Genomic DNA, 27500 nt, shown 5'->3' with positions numbered 1-27500 from the left:
TAAAGTTTTATCTGCACCATGAAGCTCCCCTTTATCTCTTGTTTTGCATATATATAAATATATATATATATATATATATATACTCAGACACTCATACTATGCATGCAGGGTATGAGATAGGAGGCGGCACTCAGCTGGGTTTTAGATAAACATCTGTATTAGAAAATGCATATTACAGCATGATTTACAATGGTGTCCATGACGACGTTTCAAGAACTAAACGTTCTTTTCATCAGGTCATGTGGTGCAGAGCAACAATAGCATGTGCAGACGGTGACAAACAAACAGTATCTTACCTCTCCATGAGACAATTTATACGTGACTAATTGTAAGCAGCGTGTAGCTCCGATACTGCGCCGTCAGGACTTCCGGGAGGCTGGTCACCCAGGAACGCCCCGTGGGTGTTACCTTCTTTCAGTCCCCGATAGCCACCTCTCATTGCCGGGCGCTGTAGTGATGTAAATAAGATTATGTGTAACAGAAAATCAAGTGATACCGTGCCAAACGCAACATTATAGCAATCTGTGAAACAAACAAATAGTGACATAATCAGATATACGTGTTAGAGTAACAGTGAACATAAATAAGTGTTAGGATAAGTTTAAAATAAGCCAAGGGACGAAATGCTCAATATATATATCTGTCACACCGTGGGGTATCCACAGGAGCGGCACGGCTGCAAGAGGACTCGAGGCTGTTCGGCCGGCAGGCAGATGCCAAGAGTATATGAGCGTGTGAGGACATAAGTGACTCAATGCTTTGAAAACCCGGTGTTAATAAACAACCAGGGGTGTCGGCTTTTCAACCATGTCGATGTCTATGTCGACAACACTATGCGGTTATACATTTACGGTTATGCTCATATTGAAAACTTATTGGCCGTCTCCTGTGGTTTGCCCCGCATTGTTCATGGTCAAAATCAACATGACAAAAAGAAAAGAAAAGAGACAACAAAAGAAAACAGGAAAAGAAGAATTGTGACAAAATACATTATGCAGTAATGGAGAGATTATTCCGCTGGACAAAAGGGTTTATGATAGAAATATATTCCAGGTGAACTTTTCGTTTAGTCCTTTAGGAGCAAGTGTGTTCAGAGTGTGGATCCATTTGGACTCACACTGAGAGAGTCTTTTTAAGCGGTCACCCCCTCGCGGTAGTGGGGGGATATGGTCAATGATTTTGCATCTAAGTGATGCCAAAGAATGTCCAAAGTTCTTGAAATGCTTTGCGACTGGCTGTTCCATGCCCTTAGGTTGTTTGCCCTCAATGGTTGCTCGGATGGACGATCTATGTAATGCCATGCGTGTTCTTAGATCCCGACATGTCTGGCCAACGTACATTAAACCACATGGGCATATAATAATGTATATTATATGCGTGGTGGTACATGTCAATGTGTATCTTATCTTGTGCTGGTATCCCGTATGGGGATTTTTTACGTACTTGCCAGGTTCCACATAACCACATGTGGTACATGATGGGCATCGGACGCATCCGCGGATCTTAGATGGTAGGAAGGACTCCTTGGGTATAGGGCATAGGTTGGTTTTTACCAACATGTCTCTGATGTTACGGCCGCGTTTGTAGGAGGGCATTAGTTGTTGATGTTGTAAGGCTGGTAGTGACTTGTCACTAGTGACAATTGGCCATAGTTTTTTGATAGCTTTGGGTAAGGCATCGCATGTAGGTGTGTATTTGGTGACAAACGGTATTTTTGCACCCATGGGTTTCTGAATCGATTTTTTTAGCAATTCCTGTCGGGGGATTTGTAATATTTCTTGTTTATTTTTAATGAGGTTCTTGTACTCATATCCCCGGGTGACGAATTTCATGATCATCTCGTCTAATGTTATGGCGAGGGCATCTTTGTCACTGGTGATGCGAGCCGCCCGTAGCATCTGAGACCGGGGCAAGCCGCGCTTTAGGGCAGGTGGGTGGCAGCTGGAATTTAACAAGAAGGTGTTCCTGTCAGTCTCTTTTTGGTACACCTTGGTATGTATTTGGTTATCCTCGATCTGTATCAGTACATCCAAATAATTGATGGTCTTTGTGTCCATCTGAAACGTAAATTTTATGGGGGTATCTTGTAGATTAATCTGGTTGATCACTTCCTGTAGGTCCTTGCTGGTGCCTTTCCAGAATATTATCAGATCGTCTATGTACCGTAAGTACATGATGATGTTATCGGATATCGATGGATCACTGAAGAAGAATTGCTGTTCCATCTCAAACATGTATATGTTTGCTAGGGACGGAGCAACTGGAGATCCCATAGCACAGCCGGTGGTTTGTATAAAGAAATGTCCGTTATGCAGGAAATAATTGTATGAAAGGGTGTATTCTAATAATTCTAGGAACAGTGCAATTGGGATACTGTCAAAGTTTTTCCGATGTAAAAATGTCCTGACCGCTGCCAAACCACTTGAGTGAGGTATCACGGAGTATAAATTCTTCACATCCAGGGTACACATGATCATGTCAGGGATAGGCTCAATCGATTCCAATTTGATTAACAATTGCGTTGTGTCCTTTAGGAAGGTCTTCTCCTGGAGGATTAAGGGTTGTAAGAAGGAATCCAACCATTGGGATACAGGATGCGCAATGGAATTAATCGCCGAAATGATCGGTCTGGGGGGAGGATTCTGTTGGCATTTGTGAATCTTAGGAATCGAGTAGATCACAGGGGTAGTAGGAAATAAGTTGGTGAGTTTCTTTTAAATTTTGGCATCGATCTGACCCGTCATGGTTGCCCGTGTGAGTATCTCCTGTAGTGTTTTATTAAATTTTTCAGTGGGGTTGATCGGGAGGCGGCGGTAGGTTCCAGTGTCATTTAACAAGAGGTCCAGGTTAGCTATATATGTTGACCGATCCTGGAGGACGATGCCCCCGCCCTTATCCGCAGGGCGAATAATAATTGTTTGATCATTGGATAGATGTTGTAGGGCGACACGTTCTTTATTAGTTAAGTTATTGTGTTGTCCACGGCTACCAGTGTTGTGACTCGTAACAGTTTGATCTAAGAGACGATTAAAGGTTTTAAGAGATGCATTGGTTGATGGAGGATCAAAGGAGGTCTTGGGACCTTTGATTACTGAAGTATTTGAAGGTACCAGATTTTTAGGTGTGTTTTGGAAAAATTCTTTGGTTTTTAAGGTCCGGTGTATGCCGTATAAATCAATTTTCCACTGCAGGTCTTGATGAAAAGTGGTAGGTACAAATGAGAGTCCTTTGTTTAATACTGAGATCTCAGAATCGGTCAAACAGTGACCCGACAGATTATATATTATTTGCTCCTGCCGCGGGGCGGAGGCTTTGATGATTCTTTGGGTCTGGCCCCCCCGCCGCGTGAATCTCCGGCTTTTGCTCTTGTTATTGCGCCTAAAGGGCCGATGGTGTTACTGGAGGGGTCATCTGAATCCTGTATATTAAAATCGCTGTCGCTGTTTGACCTGGCAAGTACGTAAAAAATCCCCATACGGGATACCAGCACAAGATAAGATACACATTGACATGTACCACCACGCATATAATATACATTATTATATGCCCATGTGGTTTAATGTACGTTGGCCAGACATGTCGGGATCTAAGAACACGCATGGCATTACATAGATCGTCCATCCGAGCAACCATTGAGGGCAAACAACCTAAGGGCATGGAACAGCCAGTCGCAAAGCATTTCAAGAACTTTGGACATTCTTTGGCATCACTTAGATGCAAAATCATTGACCATATCCCCCCACTACCGCGAGGGGGTGACCGCTTAAAAAGACTCTCTCAGTGTGAGTCCAAATGGATCCACACTCTGAACACACTTGCTCCTAAAGGACTAAACGAAAAGTTCACCTGGAATATATTTCTATCATAAACCCTTTTGTCCAGCGGAATAATCTCTCCATTACTGCATAATGTATTTTGTCACAATTCTTCTTTTCCTGTTTTCTTTTGTTGTCTCTTTTCTTTTCTTTTTGTCATGTTGATTTTGACCATGAACAATGCGGGGCAAACCACAGGAGACGGCCAATAAGTTTTCAATATGAGCATAACCGTAAATGTATAACCGCATAGTGTTGTCGACATAGACATCGACATGGTTGAAAAGCCGACACCCCTGGTTGTTTATTAACACCGGGTTTTCAAAGCATTGAGTCACTTATGTCCTCACACGCTCATATACTCTTGGCATCTGCCTGCCGGCCGAACAGCCTCGAGTCCTCTTGCAGCCGTGCCGCTCCTGTGGATACCCCACGGTGTGACAGATATATATATATTGAGCATTTCGTCCCTTGGCTTATTTTAAACTTATCCTAACACTTATTTATGTTCACTGTTACTCTAACACGTATATCTGATTATGTCACTATTTGTTTGTTTCACAGATTGCTATAATGTTGCGTTTGGCACGGTATCACTTGATTTTCTGTTACACATAATCTTATTTACATCACTACAGCGCCCGGCAATGAGAGGTGGCTATCGGGGACTGAAAGAAGGTAACACCCACGGGGCGTTCCTGGGTGACCAGCCTCCCGGAAGTCCTGACGGCGCAGTATCGGAGCTACACGCTGCTTACAATTAGTCACGTATAAATTGTCTCATGGAGAGGTAAGATACTGTTTGTTTGTCACCGTCTGCACATGCTATTGTTGCTCTGCACCACATGACCTGATGAAAAGAACGTTTAGTTCTTGAAACGTCGTCATGGACACCATTGTAAATCATGCTGTAATATGCATTTTCTAATACAGATGTTTATCTAAAACCCAGCTGAGTGCCGCCTCCTATCTCATACCCTGCATGCATAGTATGAGTGTCTGAGTATATAATCCTAATTGGAAGGCACCGCGGTTTTCACCCCTTCATCCAGAGTGCCAATCCACCCCCTACTGTATATATATATATATATATATATATATACAGTATATATATTATGCCACAAGATTCATATTGCATTAACCTTTTTTTTTTTTTTTTTTTAAATGGCTTGATGAATTTTTATTACAAAAAATATGTAAAGAGTGCAATATCAGTATATCATGAAACAAACATGTGACTAACTGCCCTTAAAAGACTATACATAATGCTATACAAAATGAGAATTATAATATATATAGTATATCACCCAAATGTAATGTATTATGTCTCTTGTATTAGGTATACAGTGCCTATATTTGTGTTTTCTTTTTCTCACCACATTGAAACCATAATAATTGAAACTATAATAATTGTAATTAAAACATAAAAAAGTATCTTTAAATTTGCTTCTGAATGTGAGAAATTGGTAGCGTACACTGTCTTTGTTGAGTAGACTTTCCATCCAAAATATACAGTATGCCATATTGCAAAAACTGTGACATTGACAATCAGTCCTACCAACATGGGATGCGTCCTTCTTGTGACAGAAGTGACCTCAACCGTGGTGGGCAGGTTAATATCTTACATAGTAACATAGAAATTAAGGCTGAAAAAAGACGTTAGTCCATCGAGTTCAACCTATCTTTGGCCAAATATATGCTAACAACCTCATATATGATAATTACATATTTGAAAAAGTAATATACAGGTACGTCCCAGATTTTTCTGTACTGATGATCCAGAACCTCTTTTAATCCAAAAGCATCAGGTGCAGGGGGAAGTTAGTATTCGTGAGGGTTAAGAAGGGGCAGCAGGAGGGAGTCGTGTTGTGAGTGGGAGAAGCGGCGCTGCTGGTGGACACAGGAAGTCGCGATGCGGGGGAGACGGACTGCGGGAGAAAGTTGCAGGGGATCACACTGTGAGGATGGGGCACCAGGTCCAGGGTGCAAACCGATGCGGGGAAACCACTGATAAACCGGCAAAACGGGTGAACCGGCACAATGTTGGAACCCATTGTGTCTGGATTATCGGTGAAGTACCTGTATGCTGAATAAATCTAGTTAATTGCTGTACAGGGCCAGATTAGATGGGCCAAGAAGTTCTTATCTGACAAAAAATTCTTTGTTTCTATTCTATGTTATACAATTATGCACCAGAGATCACAATAATAGTAATATACAGTATAAGGAAGGCAAATACCCATAAGAATGTGCTTTTTACTTACGTTTACATTTTCCTACTGTCCTCTGAACTACTGGCATTACAATAATGGTGTACACATGGCCCCTGGGTTCAGGAGGACCCACACATCGCACAACCTTCACCAACGTAAAAATACTTACCTTTCCGTCAGTGTGTCACTGGCTGCGCATCAAATCACTGGAAAGTGGCCATTTTCTGATGATGCATGCATGCACAATAGATTTGTATGCAGGAATGCAGCATAGACGCCATGCTCCCGAACACCTGGCACTATGCCAGTCTACTGCACCGCCAGAGAGGAGGAAGCTCAGTTGCAGGCTGCACATGGGCCCCCCTTCTCTCTTAAAGTGCCTCTGCTCTGAACTAAGGGGGTTATTCTAGTTCATTCTTTCTGACAAAATCCTTCTTAGATGGACAAAACCATGTGCACTGCAGGTGGGGAAGATGTAACTTGTGCAGAGAGAATTAGATTTGGGTGGGGTTTTTCTTCAAAGTGAGATCTATGTTGCAGTGTAAAATAAATCAGTCAGTATGTTCCCTGCACAGAAACAAAATAACTCACCCAAATCTAATTCTATCTGCACATGTTACATCTGCCCCCCTGCAGTGCACATGGTTTTGTCCATCTAAGAAGGATTTTGTCAAAAAGAATGAACTAGAATAAACCCCTAACTTATGTGGATGAAATAAAACAGGTTATTCAAAATATTAGGAAATATACAGCACTGGGTGTGATGTTAGTGTATTAGAATGCTTAATATTTGTAGACACTCCCTTACTAATATGTGTAAGCCTGAATCTTTGGTGATGGTCCCTAGGACCAGGGAAATGCTGGGAAGTGGGTGGTCCTGAGGCAGTGTGTCTGGAGTTGGATGGAATAAGACAGCACAGCAGTGAACTCACATGTCTCTGTGTCCTTATGACTGGATTTACAAACATATGAACAAAACATGGTGTCAGAAGAAGTTTAACTTGGACTGCTAGTGCTCTCAGAGTGTGAAAGATCCTGCATCTGTGATACTCAGTGTCTACAAAGCCTGCCGTGTGCTCCTCTCTTCAAACAGTGAGTAACCATAGATAAACTGGCTCCTCCAACCGGCATGCTGATGTCTGGTAACTTGTCTAGGAACTGTAAAAGATTTAAGCAAAGGTTTAATATCTTGTTGCATGTGGAGCTTAAACAGAGGATGACAAAACAAAGGCATCCCTTTTCCTCCATGTAATAGGAGAGGATGTGCTGGACATTAATAATAGTTTTCAGTTTGCTGAGGGGTAGAATATGGTGCTATCTTCTATAATGCAAAAGTTTGAAGATTACTTTGTGCCAAGGAAAAATGTGACATATAAAATAAAAGTTTTTCACATGTGATCAGAAGTCTGGAGATGGATTTTATCAGTTTGTTACAGAGCTGCAATCACTCAGTAAAACCTGTGAGTTTGGTGGTTTAAAGGATTCACTGATTAGAGATTGTATTGTCTGTGGAATTCCTGATAATGGACTAGGAGAGAGACTGCTGAGGGTGCAAGACCTACTGTAACACTAGACAAGGCAATGAATATGTGCAGATCTGCAGAAATAACTAGATTTCAAGACAAAAGTTACACAAGGAAGCTGATGGTGCCGTACATGTAGTGCAGAAAACAGAGCCAAGCAAACATCCATTCTCAAGAATGAAGCAGTCTAAGCCACAGTCTAATAATGGAAATTGTAGTAGATGTGGAAATGCTCACAATCCTAAAATGTGCCCTGCTTATGGTAAAACCTGCATGAAATGTGGTAGACTTAATCACTTTGCCAAATGCTGTAAAATGAAAAGTGAAACAACCAAAGTGCATGCTGTTAAACAAAGGAGTTCTTTGTGGATTGCATTAAACTTTGCAGTGCAGATAAGAAGGAATGGATTGTCCCTTTAACTGGGAACAAGATTGTCATTCCCTTTAAGCTTGATACTGGCGTGCAAGTGAATTTAATATTGTTTCAAGACTATAAAAGCCCCCATACATTAGTCCGACTTGTCCTAGGGACAAGTCGGACCTGGTTTCACCCTGCAGCTCCCCGGGAGGGGGACACACGATTAGGCATTTGATGTGCCAAGGTTTGCATATGATAAATCGCATGGATTTATCATATGCAGTCCCCGGGGAGCTGCAGGAGGAGGGAGCCATGCGGGGGACATCAGCGGGCGGGGGATGCCGGCTAATAGAAAGCCGAGCAGGGGGAGGCTGCATAGGGAGCCGGGCAGGAGGAGGCTGTTGCGTTGGGGTGACAGCGGGAGCAGAGTGCCGGGCAGGGAGGATGGCGCTGGCTGCCGGGCAGCGGCGGGAGCCGGCCCGGGAGGAACAGATAACTTGAAAAAAAAAAAAACATACAGATGACTAGCAAGCCATTGATTGGCTGAGACCTCTCTCAGCCAATCAGCGATTGGCTGAGAGAGGTCTCAGCCAATCAATGGCTTGCTAGTCATCTGTATGAGCTTTTTTTTCAAGTTATCTGTTCCTCCCGGCTCCCGCCGCAGCCAGCGTCATCCTCCCTGCCCGGCGCCCTGCTCCCGCTGTCACCCCACGACAACAGCCTCCCCCTACTCGGCTCTCAATAGCCGGCATCCCCCACCCGCTGTCATCCCCCGCATGGCTCCGGGGCTGGGCTGCACATAAGATTTAGCAAATCTTATGTGAAGCCCGTCCGACCTCCTGGGGTGTCTGCAAGTGCGATTTGGGCCGATTTCACGGCCCGATTCATCCGAATCGGGTGAAATTGTGCCCAAATCGCATAGTGTATGGGGGCCTTAAGACTTTTAGAGTAAAACCTAAAATTCATCCAGCCAAAGTGAACGTTACAGGGTACACTGGGGAGGAAATCCTGTGAAAGGTACATGCTTAGTGACACTGAAATACAAGAAGGGACAACAGTTTAAAACATCTCTACTGATTGTGGATAAAAATGTGCAACCAATTCTAGGATTAAGTTCCTGTGAGAAACTAAGCTTGCTAAATAAACTTTTTACGGTGACATCACAAGTAGAAGATGACTGCAAATCGATGTTACAGAATACAGAGACTTGTTTGAAGGTCTAGGTTGCTTGCCTGGAGAGCATAAAATAAATATAGACACACAAGTTTCTTACGTGATATACCCCTGTAGAAAAGTGCTGAGAGAAAGATTGAAACAAGAGTTAAATCGCATGGAAGCCTTGGGTGTGATACAGAAAGTTGATGAGCCTACTGAATGAGTAAGCTCGTTAGTAATTGTTGAAAAGAAAAACGGACAACTCAGAATATGTCTAGACCCCAGAGCTAAACAACGCTATTAAACAAGAACATTTCAAACTTCCAACTAGAGATGAAATCATGTCGCAATTTGCGGGAGAAAAATGGTTTTAGTAAATTGGACGCATCTTCAGGATTCTGGCAAATGAAGCTAGATGAGGCCAGCTCAAAGCTTTGTACATTTAATACACCAGAAGGTTGATACAGATTTCTTTGACTACCATATGGAATTTTGTCTGCTCCAGAAGTATATCACAAAAAGATACACATGATTTTTGAACATAATCCAGGTGTTGAAACAATGATGGATGACATTATTGTCTGGGGATCTACAAAGGATGAGCATGATTCTAGATTGAGACAAGTAATGGAACTTGTCAAGAAAGTGAATCTAAAGCTTAACAAGGACAAATGGGAATTTGGCGTGAATACACTTACCTTTATGGGCGACGTGGTCTCGGATCAAGGTGTAAAACCAGACCCAAGGAAAATATCAGTAATAGTGAACATGGAACGTCCTAACAAAAAAGACAACACCATAAGATTCCTAGGAATGATTATTAAGGAAAGTTTATTTCTCAACTCTCTGAATGAACAGCCTCTCTTAGATGGTTGTTGGACAAAGATAACAAGTGGATGTGGTCACATGAATAAGAAGAAAGTTGGCAAAACTTGAAACAGATCATTACAGAGCGACCAGTGCTAAAATTCTGCGAAAATAATAAGAATTTCAGCAGATGCTTTGCAATTTGGCCTAGGCTCAGTGTTGTTACAAGAACATGAGGATATATGGCAACCAGTAATCTATGCATCAAGAGCACTGACAAGTGCTGAAACAAGGTATGTTCAGATAAAAAAAGACCTTCTAGCGATCACATATGCATGTGAGCGATTTCATCAATTTGTGTATGGTCAAACATTTACAGTGGAAACTGACCACAAGCCATTGGTAGCTATCATGACTAAGTCATTACATGACTGTCCCATGAGAATTCAACAGACTACAGAAATATGATGTGCACTTGCTGTACTGTCCCGGTAAATACATGTGCATCGCTATACACTTTCTCATGCTGTGGACAAAAGTGAAGGTTCCAAAAGTCTGATGGATGAAGAGATAGAAGCTTATGTTAGTTTGATTGTAGCTTCTCTACCAGTGTCTCCTGTAAGACAAGATTAGGAAAGAAACTGAGACAGATGACACAATGAGTGTTGAAAGACATCATTCTGAAAGGTTGGCCAGCAGAAAAACATGCGTGCCCGCTGTCTATTCATGATTATTGCATCTACCACAGTGACCTTACAGTTGTCGATGGTATTATTACAAAGGCAATAGGTGTGTCATACCTGCACGACTAAGAAAAAGTATGTTGTGCAAGATACATGGAGGCCACTTAGGAGAAGGAAAATGTAAGCGGAGAGCACGTGAAATTTTGTATTGGCCAAGAATGAACCAAGACATAGCACAGACTACAGCTACATGTGAATTATGTCTTACGAATAGACCGAAACAACAAGTCGAGCCACTGAATCCTCATGCAGTGTCAGAGAGATCGTACCAGAAAGTTGGCGAAGATTTGTTTGATTGTAATGGGAAAACATACATTGTTGTGACTGATTATTACTCTAACTACCCTGAGATGAAGACACTACATACACATAAAGCCGTAATCAATTGCATGAAGTCAATCTTTGCAAGGCATGGTGTTTCTATGGAAGTGTTCACTGACAATGGTCCTCAGTTTTCCCGTGCTGAATTTAGACAATTTGCTGATTAATGGGAATTTGTCCATACTACAGATGTATCGGGCCTTATTGTTGCTGGCGATCCGCCAGCAGCATGCTGCTGGCGGATCGCCAGCAACACGGCGCCTCTATCTGACTAAGACGCGCATGCGTCCCCCACGCACACGCATCTCAGTATGCGGGCGGCAGGGCGGCGAGGCGGACGCAATACTGTCCGCCTCCCGATCGAGGGGGCTGGGGGGGGACCTCTGGCCACTGTGGGGGGGTGCGGTCGCCTGGTGTGGGCACCGGGCGACCGAGGGCAGCACCGTCGGAAGGGGACGCGCGCGCACCTCGTGCGCGCGCGTCCCCTTCCAGCATACAGATGGCGGCGGGGCAGGGGATGGCGACGCCATCGCCATCACCTGCAAAGATGAATCCCGCTACATCTGTATGTCAAGTTCCCACTATCCACGCTCAAATGGGTTGGTGGAAAGTTCAGTAAAAACTGTAAAGAGTCTCATGAAAACAGCTCAAGAAGGTGAAGAAGATTTCTACAAAAGTCTTTTAATCTACCACATTACACCTTTACAGAATGGACTTTCTCCTGCACAAATGCTGATGGGAAGGAGGATTAGAGCAAAACTCCCGAAACATGATGAACTGTTTAATACACATAACTCAGCGTTGGTCAGACTGAGTAAGGAACATCAACAGGCGAAACAGAAACTGTTCCATGACAGGCGAACAAAAAGCTTATCTGATCTAAAATCGGGTGACCAAGTCCGTCTCACAGATCACAAGAAAGGTATTTGGGTGCAGAATGGTATTGTGCAAGCACAAGTAGCACTAAAAGTATTGTGCAAGAACATACAGAGCGTGGAACGGAAGTAAGAAGAAATTGGGTGGATTTAAAAACTCAACCTAACCATTATGAAGACTGAACAGGACTTACTTACTTCCTTGAATTGATCACTTTACAGGATGCTTAATTTAGCCATTTTTTTAATTTGTATCTGAATTATTTGCTGCCATTTCCTATTTTCTTTTTCTTATGTACAGTATATGTATATTTCCTTTGTGTTGACGAGATACATTTTTGTATTACAAATTACATTTGTAATTTATGTGCAGATATGTTATTATTTGCTTTGTATTGCTGGTTTATAATGCCTCAATAAAAGATGTTTATTAAAAAAAATAGGGGTGACTATGGGTCCCCCATATTTCAAGAACCCAGTGCTGGTTCTTGAAATACGGGGGTCCCCTAGACATTTTGTCCCCCATATTTTGGGAACCAGGACCGGCCCTTGAGCCTGGTGCTGGTTTTGTAAAATCCAGTGAACCCTAACATGTTTGTCCCTGTAGAAGATGGAGTTTACAAAAGAAGTGCGCGATTAAAATACAGTGCAGCTATGTCAAAAATCACCAGGGGGCAAACATCCAGCAAAATACCCCAGGAATACAAGAACACACAAAAGAAGGTGAAGTGGAGACAACAGCGCACAGTGTATAACCTTTAAAAGTAATAAAAGGGATTTATATCACCATTTGTTTCCAATGGAGTGACATACTCCACAGTCAAACAGGCTTGTAGTGCACCTGTAATGATAGCCTCCCGTATTCACAATGATGTGATATAGGGAGGTATGGTAGAGAACACAAATAGTGCAAATTATCTTTGATAAAAATAACAGATTTAATACAGGTCCACGCTTACAATAGGTAGACGATTTAAAACAGCATTAGGATAAGTTCCCAACAGTGGCAAAGCAGCAAGGTCAGATGTTAATTGGCAGTCAGGCGATTGGTCCAAATACCCATCCGGAACAGGGCAAGGGATCAGCACCAAGATACCGCAGTGACCAGCGTGGAGCCTTCCTCCGGGAACAGTCCACATGAGACACTCAACGCGTTTGAGTTAATCCTTCCTCAGGTGTGTATAAGTCCATAATGGGGGTTAGTCCATTTATATACCTAAAAATCTATACGGCACACCTGTGTGTAATGCGCTCGATGCGCCGTAAAACACAGTTGCTGGATATCCGCATATTACGAGCGGAAACAAGATGGCCGTGCGTGTCACGGCTTTCTCCGTATTTGGTACACAAGTTTAAACTCAGCCGTGTGTGTCACGGCTGCTTGTGCTGATGTTTAAACAGTGTTTCTGTTCATACGTGGGTGATATAAATTTATGCGTAGATGCTACGGCCATCCTGTTTCCTATCTTACATTAATTACATATAAAACGACGTACAACAGAGAGTCCAAAATGAATCGGAATCTAAAAAAGAGACATGACAATGAGAATATGCATAACTTTTAAAATTAGGAGACAATAAACACAGAGGCACTCAGGCAAGTGAGAAATAGAATCGGGAAAGTGAAAGGATAAGACCAAATTTATATTGAACTCAAACCATTCCTCATATAAATTTGGTCTTATCCTTTCACTTTCCCGCTTCTATTTCTCACTTGCCTGAGTGCCTCTGTGTTTATTGTCTCCTAATTTTAAAATTGATAAAGCCTCTTGGTGAAACGGTCGTTGGCTCGTTAAAAGTGTGCTATCATATTTATGCTTAACAAATGTATCAGTACAGCGTAGAATCAATATGTGTTTATCTTAGGGACAGATGAGAACGGGCAAACAGTGCAGGGAGTACCCGGCAATTGAAGCCAGCTTATAGCCTGCACCAGCCCACTATCGCAGTGAGTTAGAAAGGTTCATTTCAGCAATTGAAAGCACGAGCATATTTAGGCAACAAGCCGGCTCGTGAACTATCAAAGCCCGCATCATAATATTACCAGCGGGAGACAAACAGCCTAAGCGAGTGCACCGCAGTTACGAAGTCTGCAGAGAGCCGCTGAATATCTAGTTACCGGTTAAGCGACTGATAAACGTGAGCACACACAGGCAATATAGCCAGCTCACAGTAAGCCAGCACCAGTAACAGGCTGGGTACATGAAAGTTTGTTCAGATAATCGACTAACAGTAAAACATACATAAAACACAAAGCGCTTATTTAAGCAATCTAATGACAAGTTGCTGAGGATTATTGACATGTACTGAATGAAATGAACTGTCTAAGAAAAGAATAATAAAAATCGACACCACTGTTCAGTATTAATACGGTACTAATGTTTGCTCATCTGCCCTGATAACATATAAAGGGAATTTATAAGGTGTCAGAAAACATCAACACCTATATATACCCTATGAACAAAATATTGAACAAGCATCCACTTTCTTTGGAACCTCAGTGAAATACCACACTGAAAAGAGCTGTAACTGTAAAAGATACTGTTAAAACATTTATAGCGATGCTAGCGAGTGTCTAAGAATTTTTAAGACACTCAGTAGCAATTAAAGGCTAAACATAAATCCAGCCTTTTATCTCTAGACAGATATACAGAGATATTCTAGATACATTGTTGGCACAGGGACAACTTAACCCATACAAATTAAAGTATCATTAAGCAGCGGTCTTTATTTGTTTTAATCACACTATTTCTTCTATTTTCACTAATCTTATTTTTAAATATTTCACAGATTTTATGTAAAAAAGTTAAAAGTTAAATTGTATGACTCTGATTTTGACTGAAAGTGCACCCGCATATATACTTACTGTATTCTTTTTGTGTAGTTTGTCTATTATGAAGTAGTGGGTGGCACCTCCCTCAATAACGAATATTAACTAATTATCAAAGGAAATAATTTTTTTCCTAGAATAATCCATTTTGAAACGGAGAAATAAGTCACTAGTACTAAAGGATAAAACTGGTGTGGGTATCCTCTCTTTTTTGTTTCTGCAAATCATTACAAGCCTGTTTGACTGTGTGTATGTCACTCCATTGGAAACAAATGGTGATATAAATCCCTTTTGTAACTTTTAAAGGATATACACTGTGCGCTGTTGTCTCCACTTCACCTTCTTTTGTATGTTTGTCCCTGTGATTTTATGAAACCAGGACCGGCTCTTTGAGCCCGGGGCTGGTTATGCTCAGGAGGGGGGACCCCATGCTGTTTTTTTTTTTTTTTACACAAAATCACATATCTTAAAAATGTGCACATTTTCAAGTCTAAAAATCGCACTAAATCGCACCATATCACACTTTTTTGCTGTGAATTCGCATCTCATTACATATGCAAATTTGTGTGCACATGCTATTTGGTGCGATTTTTAAACATGTCCAAAAATAGCACCCTATTACATGTCGCCCCAGTGTTAATTTGTATTAACAATAATCTGTATTGTCTGTGTCATTAAATGCCTTTCTGATGCTGGATGTCATCTTGCTACCTCATACTTAATATTTCTAAAAAGGAAGGAATTATTTTTCCACCAACCCATAGTAGTTACCAATCTCTGTATCACTACTGAGATCTCAACAATCAATCCTACTGCACAAGATCGCTGCCTACAGTATTTGTCACCCTTGACTATGAAATGTCCTTTTAATCTGTCTCAAAATCATGCTGCATGCATTTTAAAAACAGTAAAAATACAACCATACCTTACAAGACACTGAAAAAGGCTCTAATCCATGCACTCATGATCCACTACTTGGACTATAACGAAATACGGGGCCCCCCATTTCTTTTGTCCCCCCGTATCTTTGGAACCAGGACTGGTCCAAGAGTCTGGGGCTGGTTTCAGAAATATGGAGAAAGTAGCCAGCTACCCACTCAGCAAAGCAGGTAGGCGCCGGCCCCTGAAGGCGCTAACCCCCTCCTCCGATACCGTAGCTTAGCTGCCAGCTGCCGCAGCCTGCGCCTGTCAAAGTATATGACAGGCAGTGGTGCCAGCAGCAGGGCAGTAACAGGCGCTGGCTGGACATGAGTGATATTTATTTAAATTTGGGCAGCAGCCGCGGAACTCTTGGACGCCCGCTACTCAATGAACGCAGACCTACCCGCTGAATGACGCTGCCCGACATCATTAAACTGTGCCGGCGCGCACAGCATGTTGGGGGCATCGGGCGGCCGCAGTTGGAGCACTGGAGCAGGTTGACTGTGCTGGCTGAATGCAATGCGGGAGCTAGGACAGAAGGCCACGCAGGCACCTACAGTACCTTAGGTGAGAGGTACCATCTGTATACAGAGGTGCCACAACCACCTCTGTGTTTTATATATATATATATATATATATATATATATATATATATTTATATATATATATCTCCCCCTATCCACAAACATAGTTCTTCAGGCAGTGCTTGCTTAAAAGTGTTTTGTACGGTATATTTTTCAAAGTAAATCCAAAACTGCATGCATGGACCAGTTTAAAGTAAACATGTAGAAAATATTATAACACATCCAGCATGGAGAAATGGCTATGCTGAATGTGTTCTAATATTTTCTACATGTTTATACTGGTCCATGCATGCAGTTTTGGATTCACTTTGAAAAATATACAAAACACTTTTAAGCAAGCACTGCCTGAAGAACTATGTTTATGTATATATATATATATATATATATATATATATATATATATATATATATAATTGGAGAAGGGAGGTGCGCTGGTTTTTTCAGGTTTCAAAGTCTTTCTAAAAAACCACTACACCTGAGTGTTAGGGTCTAATCACAGTTCACAGTCCTTTCTCCGGGTCTGTAAAGGGGCACTAGATTCTCATTTAGAACCGCAGCTTCCAACTCATGGGGAATCCCTGGATCCAAAGGGATTAAAACAATCTGCAGAAAAGGTACAGAGGGAAGCGCTTCTTAGTGCAACAACGTTTTTTATTTTAAAAGGCAGACTGCCAATTGATAAAAGATTCAATAAAATACATATGCTCGTACCCCACTATTCATCAGTGTGGGCTTGAGTACCACATGATATGTATAACAACCAAAAACACGTCACCGTCGGAGTACACAGCTGGGGAACCGCGCTGGTCAAGATACACTGGATGGATGATTTTTACCAGGATCTTTTCAACGGCAGCAGCTCTCCCTCTCCCGATCAGTGTCAGTGCTGGGTGTAGGTTCTTGCGTCAGGTGAGGCACGCCCAAACGCGTTTCGTCGTCATGAACTTCGTCAGTGGGCTGTCTCACCAGACGCACGGCTCACAGTTATACATCTCCCTTCATTAGGAATTACATTCAGCTGTTCGCCACAGGATTTGCTCATCAAAATACTTAATTGCTTTCCAATCATTGTTACAACAATACATTCACATTACACAAAGACACATACAAAAGGAAACATAAGTTTACATATACACAGAATGTAGAAAAAAACAGATCCCTAATTAGTATACATCGTGGTCAGAGCTAGTGAATCTCAATTTACACTTATATTAGAGGACAGTTGGCATATCACTGTGGAATGATTTTGCTCTTGTTCCTTCATCCCAATGATAGAGGAATTATACCTGGAGGCACAGGGATAGGGAATAAACGGTAAAAGTTAATTAGAACATTTAGATCATGACAGTTTACAACAACTTGGTCTATCAGATATTAATGTCCAACCGGACATAGAAATTGGTTGAGGTTCATAAATTTTTTAACAAAAGAATTTTACCTGTACATTTAAACATATTTTCATGAACATATAAGTAAAGCCGCAGCTATAATTGTGACAGAGTATTTTTATATATAGACTTTTTTTTTTTTTTTTTGTTACCCGATAAATACACATTAGACCCAGACAACTCATAGTAAGTCTGCCATCCAATGCGGGACACAATCGGGTGCGGGGCAAGTGGGGGAAGATCTTACTGTTTACATTGGATCCAAATGACCCTATTTACCTGTTTCACACAGTCGACATACACAAAAAGGTTGACACAGTTTTTTTACATTATTTTTAGCTGAAATTTGGCCCTTCATGGAAGTATGTTTACAGCTCCATATTAATTTGTCCCTTCAAAATCTTACTGTTTACATTGGATCCAATTAACCCCATTTACCTGTTTCACACAGTCGACATACACAAAAAGGTTGACACAGTTTTTTTACATTATTTTTAACTGAAATTTGGCCCTTCGTGGAAGTATGTTTACTGCTCCATATTAATAGCACTTATTAGATTGTATCAAGTTCATTCAACCACCAGATTTTATACAATATATTTTTTGTTCGTGTTATTTCACATATTATTGATAAAAGGGGTAATTTCACAATTTTCGTTTAAACCATTGGGAATAATCGTATCAAGGGTCAGGATCCACTGTGTCTCCCTCCTTGTCAGTTGTTTATCCCTATCTCCACCTCTTTTGTCTTGTGGTACTACTTCTATACCTTTAAATCTCAGACCATTTATGTCACCATTATGGTGTTCTAAAAAATGTCTTGGTATGCTGTGATTCAAGATTTTGTTTTTAATGTTTCGTGTATGTTCTAATATCCTTAGCTTTAAGGTACGCTTCGTCTTTCCTATGTACATATAGCCACAGGGACACGACAACATATATACCACATATTTAGAGTTACAATTTATAAATGTCTTGATTGGAAATTTTTTACCCCTCCTATCTACAGAATGTTTTGCTCCTTTTTCCCCCAAAGGGCAGATCTTACACCCCCCACAAGGGTAGAATCCTGTAAGGCCCCCCAGGATAGGACTTGGTTGTTTAGATTTCAGGGGTTCTAGTTTGCTTCTAGAGACCAGGGATTTCAGATTTTTTGCCTTTTTAAAAATTAGATCAGGTTTATCAGGTAATTCTTTTTTTAGTACAGGGTCAAGTTGCAAAATATGCCAGTTTTTTCGAATGGCATTTTTGATCTCTCTATCAGCAGAGTTGTACTGGGTGACAAATGGACAGAAGATTTTTTTACCATTTGTCCCCTCGTTCAGTGTCTGTTTTTCTTTATAGACTAGGAGTTCCTCCCTAGGTTTATTTTGGGCTCTCGCTTTTGAAGATTCTATCAGAGATTGGGGATATCCTCTCTCTGTAAATCTATCTTCATAAATCTTTGCCTGTTCTTCAAATGTGGTTATGTTACTACAATTGCGTCTCAGACGAGAAAATTGTGAAAACGGAATATTGTGTTTCCAGGAGGGGAGGTGACAGCTGTTAAATTCCAAATAACTATTAGCATCTACTGCTTTGAAATGAGTACTTGTTTCAATTAGCCCGTTTTCACTTCTAAGACACAAGTCTAGGAATTCAAGGCAGGTCTCACTAATCGTATGTGTGAATTCAAGATTGTAGACATTATTATTAATTTCCCCCATAAAGATTTCAAAGTCTGCCACCGTGCCATCCCATACCACCAGTATGTCGTCTATAAAGCGCCTGAGGGTGATAATACGAGGGTCCCTTTGCCTCTTCAACATTTAAGTCTCCCACTGGCCCATGTACAGGTTTGCGAGACTCGGCGCACAAATGCTACCCATTGCAGTCCCGCAAACCTGTACATACCAGTCATCCAAAAACATAAAGTAATTACATTTCAAAACAAATTCTAAACATTTACAGATGAATTCAGTTTTTTCTTTAGTCACCTCCACATCAGCTTCCAGCACCCGTCTGATGGCATTAATACCTTTTTCATGCGGGATAGCTGTGTAAAGTGACTTTACATCTATTGAACACCACTTGTATGTGCATTTCCACTCCAAGCCCTCAATAAACTGTAAAACATGCGTCGTGTCCTGTATGTAGGAACTCAGAGATGGTACATACTTCTTAATCTGACTGTCCACATATTCGGACACCCTAGAAGTCAGGGAGCCTATGCCACTGACAATTGGTCGACCTGGGGGGTGGGATAAGTTCTTATGGATCTTAGGGATGTGATAGAACACAGCTATCCTAGGTGTTTTATTTAAGAGGTAAGTGAATTCTTCTCTGGAGATGGATTTTTCCTTCAGACCCAAACAGAGTAGTTTTTCCAGGTCTTTCACGTATTCCTCTGTTGGGTCACCATCTAATTTGCGGTATGATACCCCATCATGTAAAAGATTGTATGCCTCCTTCTCATAATATTCCCTATCCATAAGAACTATCCCACCCCCCTTGTCAGCATTTTTAATGACCAGTTCTTTATTGTCTGCAAGTCCCTTTAAGGCCCTACGTTCAGTTGGGGTCAAATTCTGTTTGGTATTGGTTTGATTTATTTTTTCAAAGTCCTTTTTTACCATTTGTGCAAATGACTCTATAAATGGTCCTTTAGATTCTATTGGGAAATAGGTGGATTTAAGTTTTAGGCCCGAGGTATTGGGAGTATTGGTGCTCTCCCAATTCTTCTCTATGGCGTCAGATTTCTTTAGATAGTGGCGTTTTAATGTCAAATTACGCACATACAAGTTCAGGTCAATATACAAATTCACCTTGTTCAGGGGAGCAGTAGGGGCATAGGACAAGCCTTTACTTAGTACTCTTGTCTAATCTTTGGACAATGTAAATTTGGATAGGTTGTAGATACCTTTAGTGGGAGTGGTTACTTTATCATCCTTATCTTTGACTCTCTTTTTGGCGCCTCGTTTTCCTCTCTGTCTGGACGTCTTCTTTTTATCCCTAGTGGCGTGAAGTTGGGGTCTTGGGGATCCATTCCCCTGCCTGGACCCTCCTGATCTAAAAAAACCTCATGTTTATTATGAGACCTCAATCGTTCAAATCTATTTGTGTGTGTGTAATTTCTATAGGTTTCCCTACTTTGATCCCTACGAAAGAATTTCCTGGGATTTTGCCAGCCTGTATGCTGCGAATTACCTCTGTTACGAAAGTTGTTATGCCTATAGGGAACAGAAGGGTCCCTTCTGCGATAAGTTTCAGTTCCTGGATTATAAGACTTTTTTCTGGACCTCTGTTGTTGTTCAGAGTCCCTATAGTGGGTCTCTGTTACACGTGACCAATTGCGTACATTGCCACGCTCATAATCTAACCTGTCCCTTTGATATTTTCTCATTTTTGTGTCTATAACCTTTTCCTCTATTTTTTGGACTTTACTGTTAATTTCTTTCACCCGATTCTGAAACATCTCTGTGTCTTTAATTATGTTTAGATCTGTCTCAAGTTTTTGCAAATGGGACTCTGTCTCTTTAAGGATTTTTTTCTTTTCTAATATTAGTAGGTTGATTAATTCAAAGGAACAGTGATCTAAGATTCTGTCCCACTCCTCCTTAAATTTAACATTTTCATGCCCTATGGTGGGATTTTTTATAATCCTCAGGCCTCTCGGGACCCGTCCACATTTAATGTAGTTCTCTAGTCCCGTTATGTCCCACCATGCTTTTGTTTCTTTTATTAGCAGGCGTTCTAATTTTAGGAAAGCTTCCTCATTATTAAGGCTTTCTACATTTTGTGTTAAAGGAGGGGCATTACTGCTTGCACCTTCTCCAAAAATCCTTGCACATTCCTGATCTCTCCTACTATGAAAATCACCATTTCTAAACATCACGATATCCAACCACAAGGCAAAAGCAAGATTAAAGACAAAATTGGGGAGGGGGGAGGAAAAGACAGAAATAATAACACTCACAACCACAACAAGACAATAACACAATGAAATTGGAAAAGCAATAGTTAATGAACCAAAAACTGAGCAGCAACCTCTCAATGGATCCACAGAAGATACACAATTGGAGAAGGGAGGTGCGCTGGTTTTTTCAGGTTTCAAAGTCTTTCTAAAAAACCACTACACCTGAGTGTTAGGGTCTAATCACAGTTCACAGTCCTTTCTCCGGGTCTGTAAAGGGGCACTAGATTCTCATTTAGAACCGCAGCTTCCAACTCATGGGGAATCCCTGGATCCAAAGGGATTAAAACAATCTGCAGAAAAGGTACAGAGGGAAGCGCTTCTTAGTGCAACAACGTTTTTTATTTTAAAAGGCAGACTGCCAATTGATAAAAGATTCAATAAAATACATATGCTCGTACCCCACTATTCATCAGTGTGGGCTTGAGTACCACATGATATGTATAACAACCAAAAACACGTCACCGTCGGAGTACACAGCTGGGGAACCGCGCTGGTCAAGATACACTGGATGGATGATTTTTACCAGGATCTTTTCAACGGCAGCAGCTCTCCCTCTCCCGATCAGTGTCAGTGCTGGGTGTAGGTTCTTGCGTCAGGTGAGGCACGCCCAAACGCGTTTCGTCGTCATGGACTTCGTCAGTGGGCTGTCTCACCAGACGCACGGCTCACAGTTATACATCTCCCTTCATTAGGAATTACATTCAGCTGTTCGCCACAGGATTTGCTCATCAAGATACTTAATTGCTTTCCAATCATTGTTACAACAATACATTCACATTACACAAAGACACATACAAAAGGAAACATAAGTTTACATATACACAGAATGTAGAAAAAAACAGATCCCTAATTAGTATACATCGTGGTCAGAGCTAGTGAATCTCAATTCACACTTATATTAGAGGACAGTTGGCATATCACTGTGGAATGATTTTGCTCTTGTTCCTTCATCCCAATGATAGAGGAATTATACCTGGAGGCACAGGGATAGGGAATAAACGGTAAAAGTTAATTAGAACATTTAGATCATGACAGTTTACAACAACTTGGTCTATCAGATATTAATGTCCAACCGGACATAGAAATTGGTTGAGGTTCATAAATTTTTTAACAAAAGAATTTTACCTGTACATTTAAACATATTTTCATGAACATATAAGTAAAGCCGCAGCTATAATTGTGACAGAGTATTTTTATATATAGACTTTTTTTTTTTTTTTTTTTTTCTTGTTACCCGATAAATACACATTAGACCCAGACAACTCATAGTAAGTCTGCCATCCAATGCGGGACACAACCGGGTGCGGGGCAAGTGGGGAAAGATCTTACTGTTTACATTGGATCCAAATGACCCTATTTACCTGTTTCACACAGTCGACATACACAAAAAGGTTGACACAGTTTTTTTACATTATTTTTAGCTGAAATTTGGCCCTTCATGGAAGTATGTTTACAGCTCCATATTAATTTGTCCCTTCAAAATCTTACTGTTTACATTGGATCCAATTAACCCCATTTACCTGTTTCACACAGTCGACATACACAAAAAGGTTGACACAGTTTTTTTACATTATTTTTAACTGAAATTTGGCCCTTCGTGGAAGTATGTTTACTGCTCCATATTAATAGCACTTATTAGATTGTATCAAGTTCATTCAACCACCAGATTTTATACAATATATTTTTTGTTCGTGTTATTTCACATATTATTGATAAAAGGGGTAATTTCACAATTTTCGTTTAAACCATTGGGAATAATCGTATCAAGGGTCAGGATCCACTGTGTCTCCCTCCTTGTCAGTTGTTTATCCCTATCTCCACCTCTTTTGTCTTGTGGTACTACTTCTATACCTTTAAATCTCAGACCATTTATGTCACCATTATGGTGTTCTAAAAAATGTCTTGGTATGCTGTGATTCAAGATTTTGTTTTTAATGTTTCGTGTATGTTCTAATATCCTTAGCTTTAAGGTACGCTTCGTCTTTCCTATGTACATATAGCCACAGGGACACGACAACATATATACCACATATTTAGAGTTACAATTTATAAATGTCTTGATTGGAAATTTTTTACCCCTCCTATCTACAAAATGTTTTGCTCCTTTTTCCCCCAAAGGGCAGATCTTACACCCCCCACAAGGGTAGAATCCTGTAAGGCCCCCCAGGATAGGACTTGGTTGTTTAGATTTCAGGGGTTCTAGTTTGCTTCTAGAGACCAGGGATTTCAGATTTTTTGCCTTTTTAAAAATTAGATCAGGTTTATCAGGTAATTCTTTTTTTAGTACAGGGTCAAGTTGCAAAATATGCCAGTTTTTTCGAATGGCATTTTTGGTCTCTCTATCAGCAGAGTTGTACTGGGTGACAAATGGACAGAAGATTTTTTTACCATTTGTCCCCTCGTTCAGTGTCTGTTTTTCTTTATAGACTAGGAGTTCCTCCCTAGGTTTATTTTGGGCTCTCGCTTTTGAAGATTCTATCAGAGATTGGGGATATCCTCTCTCTGTAAATCTATCTTCATAAATCTTTGCCTGTTCTTCAAATTTGGTTATGTTACTACAATTGCGTCTCAGACGAGAAAATTGTGAAAACGGAATATTGTGTTTCCAGGAGGGGAGGTGACAGCTGTTAAATTCCAAATAACTATTAGCATCTACTGCTTTGAAATGAGTACTTGTTTCAATTAGCCCGTTTTCACTTCTAAGACACAAGTCTAGGAATTCAAGGCAGGTCTCACTAATCGTATGTGTGAATTCAAGATTGTAGACATTATTATTAATTTCCCCCATAAAGATTTCAAAGTCTGCCACCGTGCCATCCCATACCACCAGTATGTCGTCTATAAAGCGCCTGAGGGTGATAATACGAGGGTCCCTATGCCTCTTCAACATTTCAGTCTCCCACTGGCCCATGTACAGGTTTGCGAGACTCGGCGCACAAATGCTACCCATTGCAGTCCCGCAAACCTGTACATACCAGTCATCCAAAAACATAAAGTAATTACATTTCAAAACAAATTCTAAACATTTACAGATGAATTCAGTTTTTTCTTTAGTCACCTCCACATCAGCTTCCAGCACCCGTCTGATGGCATTAATACCTTTTTCATGCGGGATAGCTGTGTAAAGTGACTTTACATCTATTGAACACCACTTGTATGTGCATTTCCACTCCAAGCCCTCAATAAACTGTAAAACATGCGTCGTGTCCTGTATGTAGGAACTCAGAGACGGTACATACTTCTTAATCTGACTGTCCACATATTCGGACACCCTAGAAGTCAGGGAGCCTATGCCACTGACAATTGGTCGACCTGGGGGGTGAAGTGAAAACGGGCTAATTGAAACAAGTACTCATTTCAAAGCAGTAGATGCTAATAGTTATTTGGAATTTAACAGCTGTCACCTCCCCTCCTGGAAACACAATATTCCGTTTTCACAATTTTCTCGTCTGAGACGCAATTGTAGTAACATAACCAAATTTGAAGAACAGGCAAAGATTTATGAAGATAGATTTACAGAGAGAGGATATCCCCAATCTCTGATAGAATCTTCAAAAGCGAGAGCCCAAAATAAACCTAGGGAGGAACTCCTAGTCTATAAAGAAAAACAGACACTGAACGAGGGGACAAATGGTAAAAAAATCTTCTGTCCATTTGTCACCCAGTACAACTCTGCTGATAGAGAGATCAAAAATGCCATTCGAAAAAACTGGCATATTTTGCAACTTGACCCTGTACTAAAAAAAGAATTACCTGATAAACCTGATCTAATTTTTAAAAAGGCAAAAAATCTGAAATCCCTGGTCTCTAGAAGCAAACTAGAACCCCTGAAATCTAAACAACCAAGTCCTATCCTGGGGGGCCTTACAGGATTCTACCCTTGTGGGGGGTGTAAGATCTGCCCTTTGGGGGAAAAAGGAGCAAAACATTTTGTAGATAGGAGGGGTAAAAAATTTCCAATCAAGACATTTATAAATTGTAACTCTAAATATGTGGTATATATGTTGTCGTGTCCCTGTGGCTATATGTACATAGGAAAGACGAAGCGTACCTTAAAGCTAAGGATATTAGAACATACACGAAACATTAAAAACAAAATCTTGAATCACAGCATACCAAGACATTTTTTAGAACACCATAATGGTGACATAAATGGTCTGAGATTTAAAGGTATAGAAGTAGTACCACAAGACAAAAGAGGTGGAGATAGGGATAAACAACTGACAAGGAGGGAGACACAGTGGATCCTGACCCTTGATACGATTATTCCCAATGGTTTAAACGAAAATTGTGAAATTACCCCTTTTATCAATAATATGTGAAATAACACGAACAAAAAATATATTGTATAAAATCTGGTGGTTGAATGAACTTGATACAATCTAATAAGTGCTATTAATATGGAGCAGTAAACATACTTCCACGAAGGGCCAAATTTCAGTTAAAAATAATGTAAAAAAACTGTGTCAACCTTTTTGTGTATGTCGACTGTGTGAAACAGGTAAATGGGGTTAATTGGATCCAATGTAAACAGTAAGATTTTGAAGGGACAAATTAATATGGAGCTGTAAACATACTTCCATGAAGGGCCAAATTTCAGCTAAAAATAATGTAAAAAAACTGTGTCAACCTTTTTGTGTATGTCGACTGTGTGAAACAGGTAAATAGGGTCATTTGGATCCAATGTAAACAGTAAGATCTTCCCCCACTTGCCCCGCACCCGATTGTGTCCCGCATTGGATGGCAGACTTACTATGAGTTGTCTGGGTCTAATGTGTATTTATCGGGTAACAAGAAAAAAAAAAAAAAAAAAAAAAGTCTATATATAAAAATACTCTGTCACAATTATAGCTGCAGCTTTACTTATATGTTCATGAAAATATGTTTAAATGTACAGGTAAAATTCTTTTGTTAAAAAATTTATGAACCTCAACCAATTTCTATGTCCGGTTGGACATTAATATCTGATAGACCAAGTTGTTGTAAACTGTCATGATCTAAATGTTCTAATTAACTTTTACCGTTTATTCCCTATCCCTGTGCCTCCAGGTATAATTCCTCTATCATTGGGATGAAGGAACAAGAGCAAAATCATTCCACAGTGATATGCCAACTGTCCTCTAATATAAGTGTGAATTGAGATTCACTAGCTCTGACCACGATGTATACTAATTAGGGATCTGTTTTTTTCTACATTCTGTGTATATGTAAACTTATGTTTCCTTTTGTATGTGTCTTTGTGTAATGTGAATGTATTGTTGTAACAATGATTGGAAAGCAATTAAGTATCTTGATGAGCAAATCCTGTGGCGAACAGCTGAATGTAATTCCTAATGAAGGGAGATGTATAACTGTGAGCCGTGCGTCTGGTGAGACAGCCCACTGACGAAGTCCATGACGACGAAACGCGTTTGGGCGTGCCTCACCTGACGCAAGAACCTACACCCAGCACTGACACTGATCGGGAGAGGGAGAGCTGCTGCCGTTGAAAAGATCCTGGTAAAAATCATCCATCCAGTGTATCTTGACCAGCGCGGTTCCCCAGCTGTGTACTCCGACGGTGACGTGTTTTTGGTTGTTATACATATCATGTGGTACTCAAGCCCACACTGATGAATAGTGGGGTACGAGCATATGTATTTTATTGAATCTTTTATCAATTGGCAGTCTGCCTTTTAAAATAAAAAACGTTGTTGCACTAAGAAGCGCTTCCCTCTGTACCTTTTCTGCAGATATATATATATATAACAATACCCAGGCGCAAAATCTCCTCAGACCAGCTTGTCAAATTTTCAGATGTGTGCAGCTTTTACATGGACCAACCAGGACCAGACAGAGAATCTCAAAAAGAATGAGAAAAGCGCACAATGAGCAAAAGTATAACAGTTCTTTTACTGGATGTATAGGCTCACATACATGAAGGTTTAAAATTAACAGCTTGCCAGCATAGGGAAGATCACAGCATGCGGTATCACAGCTACACGGTCAAACAAACGTCCAGCGCCCGATCAC

General features: G+C 40.7%; 1 protein-coding gene and 1 long non-coding RNA gene across 3 annotated transcripts in view; one reads left to right on the top strand and one right to left on the bottom strand.

The window, feature by feature from the left end:
• The window catches only part of SCUBE3 (signal peptide, CUB domain and EGF like domain containing 3), a 206776-nt gene that overhangs the window by 57273 nt on the left and 122003 nt on the right, over positions 1 to 27500 (top strand). The gene's annotated exons all lie outside the window — the stretch shown is intronic.
• Positions 27379 to 27500, bottom strand: part of LOC146058910 (uncharacterized) — a 14810-nt gene continuing 14688 nt past the window's right edge. The window contains exon 4 of the long non-coding RNA XR_014470036.1: positions 27379 to 27500. This exon is cut by the window's right edge and continues 394 nt beyond it. This is a non-coding gene — a long non-coding RNA (uncharacterized LOC146058910).

The sequence above is a fragment of the Crinia signifera genome, chromosome 2, assembly GCF_055691185.1.
Source record: "Crinia signifera chromosome 2, ASM5569118v1, whole genome shotgun sequence".
Classification (NCBI taxonomy): Eukaryota; Metazoa; Chordata; class Amphibia; order Anura; family Myobatrachidae; genus Crinia; species Crinia signifera.
The sequence above is the reverse complement of the archived record's forward strand: the minus strand, read 5'-3'. Positions and strand labels throughout refer to the sequence as shown.